Consider the following 10840-nt stretch of genomic DNA (forward strand, 5'->3'; position numbering starts at 1 on the left):
GGGGGGCCAAGGTAAGAGCTGCACTTCGGATTTTCCATGTCAAGGCACAGGGCCTTTGAATCACTGGGTTGTAAGTGATTTTTATGCATTCCAAGCTAGAGAGAGATTATACCAAAATCATTTTTTTTTTTCCTGTACAGAGAAGAGAAGACAGAGACCTCCACTATGTTTTGATCAACAACATAAAAAACAACGAAAACTAAGTCTTTTCCTCCTGAGGAAAGTAAGAATGCAGTTCCCCATTACCACAAATTACGCAGATGAGAGTTTCCCACAATTGGGGAAATCACAGGCCACGTCTGGAATGCAAAGAACAAATATCTCCCTGGGAAAAACACCTTCACGATCCTGGTACCGCCCTGCCAGGTACGTATAATAATGCATTTTCTTTGAGTGCCACATGTGTGGTACCATGCGGAAGTGCTTTATGTCGATTATCTCAGATAGTCCTCCAAACAAACACATCAGGTTAGTCAAATTCCAATTCTTATTTTTAATGGAGGCCACTGACGGCTGAAGAAGTTGTATATCTTTCCCAGACCTCACAGCTAATAACGACAGAGCCTGAGTATGAATATAGGTAAGTCTGACTGCAAAGTTTGTGTTCTTAATTGCTGGAGGTTTGTCTTCTATGCTGTTTCGCCATCAACCAAAACATTTCTATTGTATTAACAGAATATACAATTGGCAGGTCTTTTCTTTTATTTAAAGTTTTTTGCCATGGGGCACATGGGCTTGTCAGAGAGATGGAGAGAGACAGAGAGAAGAAAAGTGAGAAATCCCTCACCAGGAAGAGTGGCCACGTGCAATCCCTTCTCCTTCACTCTCCTCTTGGAATTTTGGGCATGTACACACATGCGCCCAGCATGATTTTCAAGCCAGCAGGTCTGGAACTCTAACTGTGGTCAGCCATGTGAGAATCCAGCCCTTTAATCACCCTGGAAAGTCCTTCTTTAGTAAATGCTGGCTTCTGTGGCTACGGATTGCCAAATTTCTTGGACACATTGCTTACTAATTACTGCTCAAATGTGGAATTTCTTTCCATTCGCTTCTCTCCCAAGATATGACACAGTAACTTGTGTTTGTATCTGAGGCTTGAGGAGGTAAGGGATTGTTTATTAAGAGGAAAATGAAGGCTCTTTCGAACAGAGAAAATTTGAAAAAATTAAAAAGTGTTTTAACAATTCCAAGGGTATACAAAAGGACACCATGGGATAAAGGTTGGGATATGTTTAATGTGGCGTGTGATTTTGAAATGAAGTCCAAGCCTGCATAGTGGAAGCCATCCATGCAGATGGTGCAGAATGAGCTTGTGGTTGCTCTAAGAGTGTCTCCAAGGACCAGTCCATTCATAAGCTCTTAGAGATGTGATGCAGCAGAGTCAATGGAGGTGTCACTGCTGCTGTGATCAGATCAGTTACTGGGAGTGATTCCTCATGGGTTTGGAGCTCAGCGCTCTTTGCTAATTTCTCATTTCCATTCCCACCATCAGAGTTCAGGCCCTTATTACCTCTTGTCTGGACTACCAGCTGGTCTGATTGACTTCGGTCTCACATCTCTCAAAATCACCCAGATTAGAGCTGCCTTTTTATCGTGTCACGGCTTTGATGAAAAGTCTCCAGTGGGTCCAGCCCCTGCTGAATGAGGAACAGACTTCTGGCATCTAATTGTGTCCTGAATTGGCAATAATTCAACTGTCCTGACTTACAACCCCTATTAAGGGACATGTGCCTTTCATCCTTACCTACTGACATCTACCAATGTCTCCTCATGTCGTCTCCTTCGCTTTTGCTTTTCTGTCCATAAATACCCTTTTCCTTGCTTCCTTCCACCAGCATTTGACATATGCATTATTTATTTATTTATTTATTTTTTGGAGAGATTTTTGCTATATGGTGCGGGTGCTTGCCAGAGAGACAGAGAGAGAGAGACAGAAAGCAAGAAATCACCACTCAGGGGGGATAGCCACGCCACAATCCCTTCTCCTCCGTTCTCTTCTCGGGATCTTGGGCATGCATGCACATGCGCCTGGCATGAGTTTAAGCCACCGGGTCTGGGACTCGAATGACGGTCGACTACATGGGAGTGACATAGCCATTACACTAACTGCTGGTCCTGACATAGGCATTCTTTAATACTCATTGCAAATGTCTCTCTGATTATTTCAACTGTGAAAGAGTACACCCTCTAAGCTTTATGCGTGGATTTGGGATCTCTCTCCTATGCAGCTCCAAAATTTCTCTTCAGATAACAGCTGAAGAACATCTTTATACTGTATTTAGAGTTAATTAAGTGGAGACTGCAATTTAGTGATCTCTGTACCCTATGGTGACTATCCCAGGGCCATAATGTAGTAAATGCTTCAAAAATACTTGTTGCATTCAGATGAGCTGGTTGTCACCATTCCTGGGATGTTACCTACAACATCCTAAATCTCCAGAAGTAAGTAGTTTTGATCCTTATTTGCTCTTCTAGAACCCTCTGTCCATCATTTTTTTTTTTTTTGAGAGGTTTCTGCTATAGGGCACGTGCACTCGCCAGACAGACAGAGAGAGACATAGAGACAGAAAGCGAGAAATCACCCCCCCAGGGGGGATGGCCATGCCGCAATCCCTTCTCCTCCATTCTCCCCTCGGGATCTTGGGCACGCATGCATGTGTGCCTGACATGAGTTTTAAGTCACTGGGTCCAGGACGTGAACCACAGTCGACTACGTGAGAGTCCAGTGACAGCCATTACGCTAACTGCTGGTTGCCCCTCTGTCCATCTTTTGCAAAACCATCACAATTGGAATGAAGATCTTAATTTGTGTAAGTATGCCTTTATTGCTGTGTTCATGAGAACAGATGCTAAGTATGCTAAACACATCATTTTGTCCTCAGAACTAGCATGGTACCTGGAAAATGGAAGTCATCATGCCAAGCGAATTAAATCAATGGATAGTTCTCCTAATATAATCATTATTTTTTTAGAAAGGTTTTTGCTATAGGGCATGTGTGCTTGCCATGAGACAAAGATATAGAGAGATAAAGTAAAAAATCCACCCGCCCCCACCGCCTCCGGGTGAACGGCCACATAGTAATCCATTCTCCTCCATTCTCCTCTTGGATTCTGGGCATGCACACACATGAGCCCAGCATGATTTTTCAAGCCACCAGCCATGCGAGAGTCCAGCCCTATAACCTATTTCTAAAACACCTGTAGTTACAGATATTCATTCAAGGATGTATATTGGGCACTTACTATTTTGAGCACATTATTAGGGACAGGGGATCAAAAATTGGAAGTGACTTCCCTCATGTCCAAAAGTGAACACTTTAATTCAATGCAGTCAATTGACAAAATAAATTGAGCTGACCACTCTGGTTTTAGTTGGCACTAGAAAATGAACCCCTGCACTAGCTATTTTGTAAAGAAAGCCTCAACTCTCTCCACGCTTGCTTGACCTATATTCCGGAGAGACCCAACATTGCCTGCCTTACTCAGAAGGGTTATTTGTCGTCTCTAACGTAAACCTGATTTTTCAGATATCTGGAACCATTCTTTCGTGTGATAGATTTAACCTCATGGGAATGGTGTCAAGGGCCACACAGCTACAGAGCAGGACTCCGGGAACAATACTTCGGATATTTGATAGCATCACCAGATTTGAATGACATGTCACAGAATTCTGCCAGAAGGTCAGATGAAACATTTACTATTCAAGTGGGTTACTTTAAGGGACATGTCATCTGTATATTCCTCCAGACACTAAGCCTCTATTAGGTTAGCTCAGCACAACTGGATGATATACCATAGAGCGACATGGGAAAATCTTAGGCTTTTATTTGTGTCATATAAAAATATGGCCCTCTGAGGATGATCTATATTTAAAAAAATAAAACAGTAATTAAGGATAATATGCACAAATTTATTTAATATTTCTAAATGATGGCCCATGCAATGTATTTTTTTCTGAATTTAGCATTAAGATAAATTTGTCCATTGCTGTGCTTACTTTTAGTATTTAATAACATATTTGCCATATACATTTACATATATATTTATAGTATACACACACACACATGCACAATATGAATATATTTATAACAGCCAGGAAGTTGAGTATTTTTCTTATGTGGTAACTTCCTTTATCTGGGGTTTTATTCTATAATTCCTTTCCTTTCCCTCTCTCTTCCCACTTATTGCCCTATTTTTTCCCTGTTCTTTTGAAAATAGTTTTACTACATTGATTACTTGCATTGTGGTTTGAATCAATCATTTTTGTATGTAGTTGGGGCCATAAATAAGTAATGTCTAAATAAATAATAGACTTGTCTTTAGGCATCCATAGTCTCTCTCACAAACATTCATTGCGGGAGTTAATTGGAATTGGAACTAAATATTACTTTGATTAATTTGTGTTCATTAAGTTCTTTTAGTACACTTTGTAGAAACCATGAAGCTGCTGGTGTCTGCTCTAACACAGTTTGAATCATGCTTTTGGTGAGACAGCATTGAATTTTTCCTGTATTTCAATGAGTATTATATATACAGATTATTTTTTTTGTTCACCATTCCATATTGTTCCTTCTGTTTTGAAATGAAATTGCAAATGCTTAAATAAATTAATTGAAAAGTTGTTTACTATCACTGTAACTCACATACGTATTTTCATGTCCTCAGCTAAATGCAATTTTCTAATGCTTGACACAGGTAATACTATTTAATGAATCACAGCTGAGTTTTCTTTTAACTCCTTTAAGAAAAAAAAAGAAAAATCCCAGAAAACTCCCTTCATTTTTTCACTTATAGGAACATAAAAAAATGTGGAAATATGTAGGCTGCTCATGATCTGAAAACAACCCCAGACTTACTGGCATACCTATTCTTCATCTTACTGTTAATAGAGCATACAATTTTCTAGAACCATATGAAGCAGTTTCATCTTACATTGGAGCAAAAATGTCCTAGTGTTAGTAAGGAATATTTTAATATACAGATGCGGCTAGTCATAGACAAAAATCTGACCATTGGAATCTACCATTCTTCTTCTGTCCTGTTCTATGGGCACTTTGTTCTCAAAAAAATTATCATCCTTGGGTTGTGTTTCATAGCTAGAGTTCAGGAAACCAGCCTTCCTGAAAGAAGTATTGTGCAAACGTAAATTCTTGATCAAATATGTGTGGAAAAAGTTGCTATACCTTCATTTTCTTGTAGAGTCACAATTTTCATTAGTGTTAAGTTTCTGAGGAAAGAAGTATGTTAGCGTGTTAGATTTAGCATCTTTCTAAAGGAGAAATTTTTCTCCTCAAAACAAACAAGAACAAATATAACATCCTGAGGGAATTATTCTAGTTGACATTGTTATTGTTTTCTTGTTCCATAGAGTATATTTTGGTTAAGGAGGATTTAGACTTTTCTTTTATCATCTGGGGCTTAATCCTGTATTCTATTTTTTATGGAATTATGGTATCTGAGTATGAAAGGGCCTCTTAAGATCAGGTAGGCCAGTGGTTCTCAAATTGTATTATGTAGTGTAACGACCTAAGAACAGTTCGTTAAAATAAGATTGCCAGGTCTGAATCAGAAGGCTAAGAATTTTCATTCTTAGCAAGTTCTTAGGAGACCCTGAAGCTGCTGTTCTGGGATGATCCTTAAAAGTCATCAACATAGGCCATTCTACCTTCCCTTCTTCCAGTATTTGAAACTTCCTTAGGCATGTTTTACTCTCAATTTCCTCAAATATTCTTAGTTGTCTAAGACATGTTACTTATCCCCAAACTACTGGGTTTGAGTAGATGAGCCACGTGGTCACTATTACACTTGAGTTATTTCTGGAAAGAGCCACCACTTGCTCTCTCAATGCCATCCACTGTTTCTGGATAACTTGGTTCTTTCATTATTTATCAGAGTGAACATTTATTCATTTATCTTTGAAGATAAATATTTCCTGGGTGCACACTGTGTAGCAGACCTTCTTTCAGATGCTTGGCATAGAGTGGACAACAAGATAGACCAAGGTCTCGGCTCTTATGGAGCTTGTGTTGTAGAAAGGTAAGACATAAAATGAATCAGTAAAAGCCTAAACACATTAGACTATTTCAGACAATAATAAATGAAAATGAGCAAAAATAAAACAGGGGATGTTAGAATATCTGCGAAACACTAACAGATACCGTGATCATAAAATGGCCTAAGAGGTAGCATTTGAGGTAAATTCTTAAAGAATTGTTTTCATTTTTACACTAGTCTCCTTTGAGTTTGGCCATGTAGTGTCTAGTATTTCACTCTCAGCCTCACTGCTTTTTTGGACTTTGACTCTATTTTGGACTCCCTTCTCTCAGCCTTGTCACTTTGCTTATGGCTGTGGGTCAGAGGTGCTTCCAGTCAACCACCTGTCATTCCTAGACAATCCTTGCCCTTACCAACTCTTAACTTTGCCCCCATCTACATGGTCCTACCAGCAAGCTTAAGGAAGATATCTGGCTACTATACTTTCACTGACATTAGTCTTGAACAATTTCTGAAAAAATGAACACTATATACTTTTTGAGATAGGACTCCAAAATAACCTTTAAGAAAACTCAAAAATATAATGAGCTGAATTTGGTTTTATTGTAATTTCTCCTCCTAATGTTATAACCATGGGGATAATGCAGACCTAATCTAACTCCTTTTCAGATATTTGAAGATAGCCTCTGTGTCATCCAAGTCTTCTGTAAAATCCTTTCCTAGCCAAAACTTGGTTTCCTTCAATCAACCATTCTCCATTGGATATGGCTTTAAATGTCCTCTCTCTCTTGTTTTCTCTCCTTCAGATTCTCTTACTTTATCTTTAACCAATTCTCCAGATGTGATTTGAATACAGAGGACAAAGAAGGTGGTTGCATCTTCTCAAACTAATTGCTGTTTCTATAATGCAACCTATATGCACAGGGTCTTTTTTATTTCTTTATTTTTTAATGTTAATCACATTTTTAAAACCTCAAATCAATTAAATCAATGACTAACCTCTTCCTCAATTATTTTTTCCTTCACTTTTGTTGTTGTGACCTCATGTTCTTTCTGCTGCTACATATACCTAGCATTAATGTCAGGCACTTTTCTAGACTTTAAGTACATTAATTTAACTTTAAGCAAACTATGAAGTTGGATTACAATTAACCCCTCTTTATAGGAAAGGTAAATAAGACTCACCAAAAGTCATGCAGCTCATTTACAAGTAGTGATGTCAGGATTTGAACTCTTTTTTTGGAGAGGTTTTCGCTATAGGGCGCGTGCGCTCGCCAGAAAGACAGAGAGAAAGACATAGAGACAGAAAGCAAGAAATCACCCTCCAGGGGGGATGGTCACGCCACAATCCCTTCTCCTCCATTCTCCTCTTGGGATCTTGGGCACACACACACACGCGCCCGGCGTGAGTTTTAAGCCACCGGGTCTGGGACGCCAACCGCGGTCGACTACGTGGGAGTCCAGCGACATAGCCATTACGCTAACTGCTGGTTCCCAGGATTTGAACTCTTGACAGTCCATCTTTAGAGTTTGTGCTTTGAACCACTGTGTTATTATACTCTTAATTATATTGCAGTCAAATACAGAACATTTTATTATCCTTGTGGAATTTGATGTCTTTAGATTTACTCTCATCTCTATAAGTCTGTCAATATTCTTTCATGGTCTTGGCTGTGTCCCCTAATGTATTCAATATCCCTAATAAGTTTATACTTTCTATAAATATAAAAACAATCCATTAAAGGACTCCATCTATCTACCAATCTACCTATCAATCATCTATCTATCTATCTATCATCTGTTTCTATCTTTATCTATCATCTTCATCAATCCATTTATAAATGACATATCTTCCATCATCTATTCACATGTTTTTAGAGCCATCGGTTGATGAGAATTTTACTTTTCCAGGTTAAATGCATTATATCTTTAACTTCTCTTCCAGCCTTTAAAAAAAATTGTTCTAGTGAAGAATTTTGACCCATGATGACTGGCCAAAGGCGCTCTGGATCTGCGATACAGAAATACTGAGCTGAATGTTAAGCAGGAAATTGTATGAACTTCAGGCTTTCTTCTAGACAATGATCATGAAAATGGAAGGTAAAACATGTGAGACAAAAGTGAAAGAAGTTCTTTCACACAGAACATCACAAACATCTTTGCATTTTGGAGGGATTTGACCAACAATCAGTAGCTAGAATAAAGGATACCTTGAAGTACACTGTGAAACCAATTTAGAAGATTATGAAGAACATCTAAAAGTTATTGCCATGTAAGGTGCTGAGACTACAACTTCACAAGGACAATACCATATGACCTGAAAAGGTGTTTATATAATTAGAAAGGAATGCGTACTCCTTCTGAAGGAGGTATGCATTTGTCTCAGATGGCATAATATTATATTGCAGTTGGTTCAAAGAAGTAGTCACTAACTGTTAGTTTCTTTAGCTTTATATTAAGTGAAATATGAAACTATCTACCAATTCTAGATTTCCATACTGTACAAGATGGAAGCTAGGTAATTTTAAAAACTGTCTTGGTACAGTGGTTATAGTGATAGTAAAGTCAACAAATACAGAAATAATTATTAGTCTTGCTTTCTATCACATCCTTAGGACAGAGCTTGTCAATATGGACTTTTGGGACTAGATAATTCCTTGTGTGGGAGACTGTTCTGTACATTGTAGGATCTTTTTGTTGTTGTTTTTTTTAGGAGAGGTTTTTGCTATAGGATACGTGCGCTTGCTAGACAGAGAGACAGAGAGACAGAAAGCGAGAAATCCCTCCCCCGGGGGGGGGGGATGGCCACGCCACAATCCCTTCTCCTCCATTCTTTTCTTGGGATCTTGGGCACGCATGCACATGCGCCTGGCTTGAGTTGAAGCCACTGGATTCAGGACTCTAACTGCAGTCGACTACATGGGAGTTCAGCGACATAGCCATTACGCTAACTGCTGGTCCCCATTGTAGGATATTTAGCAGAATGCTAGCCTGGTCTTTACTCACTAGATGCCTATAGCATCAATAATCAAAATTATCTTCAAATATTATCACATGTCCCCTAGAGAGCAAAATTATCCCCTGTTGAGAACCATTGAGTTGTAACATCAAACATAACAGACACTCAAATGTCTGTTGAATGAATATAAAAAAAAATCAATGAACGAAATGTTTTCTGCTGTCCACCTTTATGTTAATTTTTCATTGTCTAACACATTAATAACTCAGGAGTAGGATACAAATCAAATTATAAAGGGCAGCATCTTCATTCAATACTGTAACAACCAAAAAGAATATGTTTCAGGAGTCTAATCCTACACAAACCAAAATAAACTATTCCTCTATCTGTTCTTAAATCCCTGGATTACCCACTTGCCAAATTCCTCCCCAGATGGTGAATAAGAGGAGGGATACGAAGACAGCATTGTTGAGACAGGGAGGTAGTGTTGTTATATTTTGATCACCCCTCGACCAGGGAGAAATATTCATATATTGAAATGATCACCTTGTAAGCTAAATAATGGGATTGAATGTATTAAAAAATGTAAATAAAAATAAAAATAATAATAAAAAAGTTAAAAAAAATTAACATTAAAAAAATTTTCAATTCACTACTAAAGGAGAGTGAAGGCAGTTTTTGTGTTTTAGAGAGAGGGTTTTTTTTTTTTTTAATAGAGAGAGATTTTTGCTCTAGGGCATGCGGCATGCATGCTTGCTGGAGAGATAGAAAATGAATAATCACCCCCTGGGGGGATGGCCATGTCTCAATCCCTTCTCTCCCATTCTCCTCTCAGGACTTTGGGCACACATGCACACACGCCTGTCAAGTTTTAAGTCGCTGGGTCCAGGGCTCAAACAGTGGCCAGCTATGTGGGAGTCCAGTGACTTAACCATTATGTCATCTGCTGGTCCCAAGGCCATTTCTTTTGGCCAATACATGATTAGAGATAAAGTCATTACCATGACTATAAAGACCAGCAGAGATGTTCCTCACAGAGAAAAATTTTTCAAGAAGGAAGTTCTATTTTCCTGAAGACTCTTTAAAAAGAATAGATTATCAAGGGGACCAGCAGTTGGTATAATGGCTATGTCACTGGACTCCCATGTAGTCAGCTGCAGTTTGAGTCTTGGACTCAGTGGCTTAAACTCATGCCGGATGCCTGTGCGTGTGTGCCCAAGATCCCGAGAGGAGAATGGAGGAGAAGGGATTACGGTGTGATCATCCCCCTGGGGGGTGATTTCTTGCTTTCTGTCTTTCTTTCTTTCTTTCTGGGAGTGCACGCAACCTATAGCAAAAATCTCTCTCTCAAAAAAAAAAAAAAAAAAAAAAGATAATGGAAAATGAATTTCTTAATCTTTGTTGTTAAAAAAAGGGAGATTGTGTATTAGATTTTCTCTCATATAACCAGAGATTAGCACTGCGGGAGCCCTTAGACTTTGGTAGGTTTTAGAAGTTACATTGAAAGAGAAGACAGTGATCTAGCCATTTGGGCAGAAAGGAAGATGTCCCACTGATAACTGGGCCTCCAGCATTCAAAACTCGCGTGAACAGCCCTTCTTCAAGAGACAGCCAGCTCCATGGCTCCTGAGATCTAGCCATTTGGGCAGAAAGGAAGATGTCCCACTGATAACTGGGCCTCCAGCATTCAAAACTCGCGTGGTAGGAAGATCCCTTTCAAGTATCCTGTCTCTATCTGCCTTTGTCTCTTTCTACGTCTGTCTCTGTCCTCGCTCTCGCTCTCGCTCTTTCTTTTTTTAAATTTTTTACTTTTTAGAATTTTTTTAAGGAGAGGCATTTTACAGGGCCCTTTGGCCCCTCCTACCTAGCTCTTTATCTTGTTAATAA

At 38.9% G+C, this 10840-nt stretch overlaps 1 non-coding gene across 1 annotated transcript; it reads right to left on the reverse strand.

Moving 5' to 3' along the window:
• Positions 1–214: 214 nt before the first annotated feature.
• On the reverse strand, positions 215–374 carry LOC114005946 (U1 spliceosomal RNA). The gene has a single exon (XR_003547737.1). It is a non-coding gene; the product is annotated as a U1 spliceosomal RNA (small nuclear RNA).
• Between the last annotated feature and the right edge of the window lie 10466 nt (positions 375–10840).

This window comes from Tupaia chinensis, unplaced genomic scaffold, assembly GCF_000334495.1.
Source record: "Tupaia chinensis unplaced genomic scaffold, TupChi_1.0 Scaffold144982_1, whole genome shotgun sequence".
Classification (NCBI taxonomy): domain Eukaryota; kingdom Metazoa; phylum Chordata; class Mammalia; order Scandentia; family Tupaiidae; genus Tupaia; species Tupaia belangeri.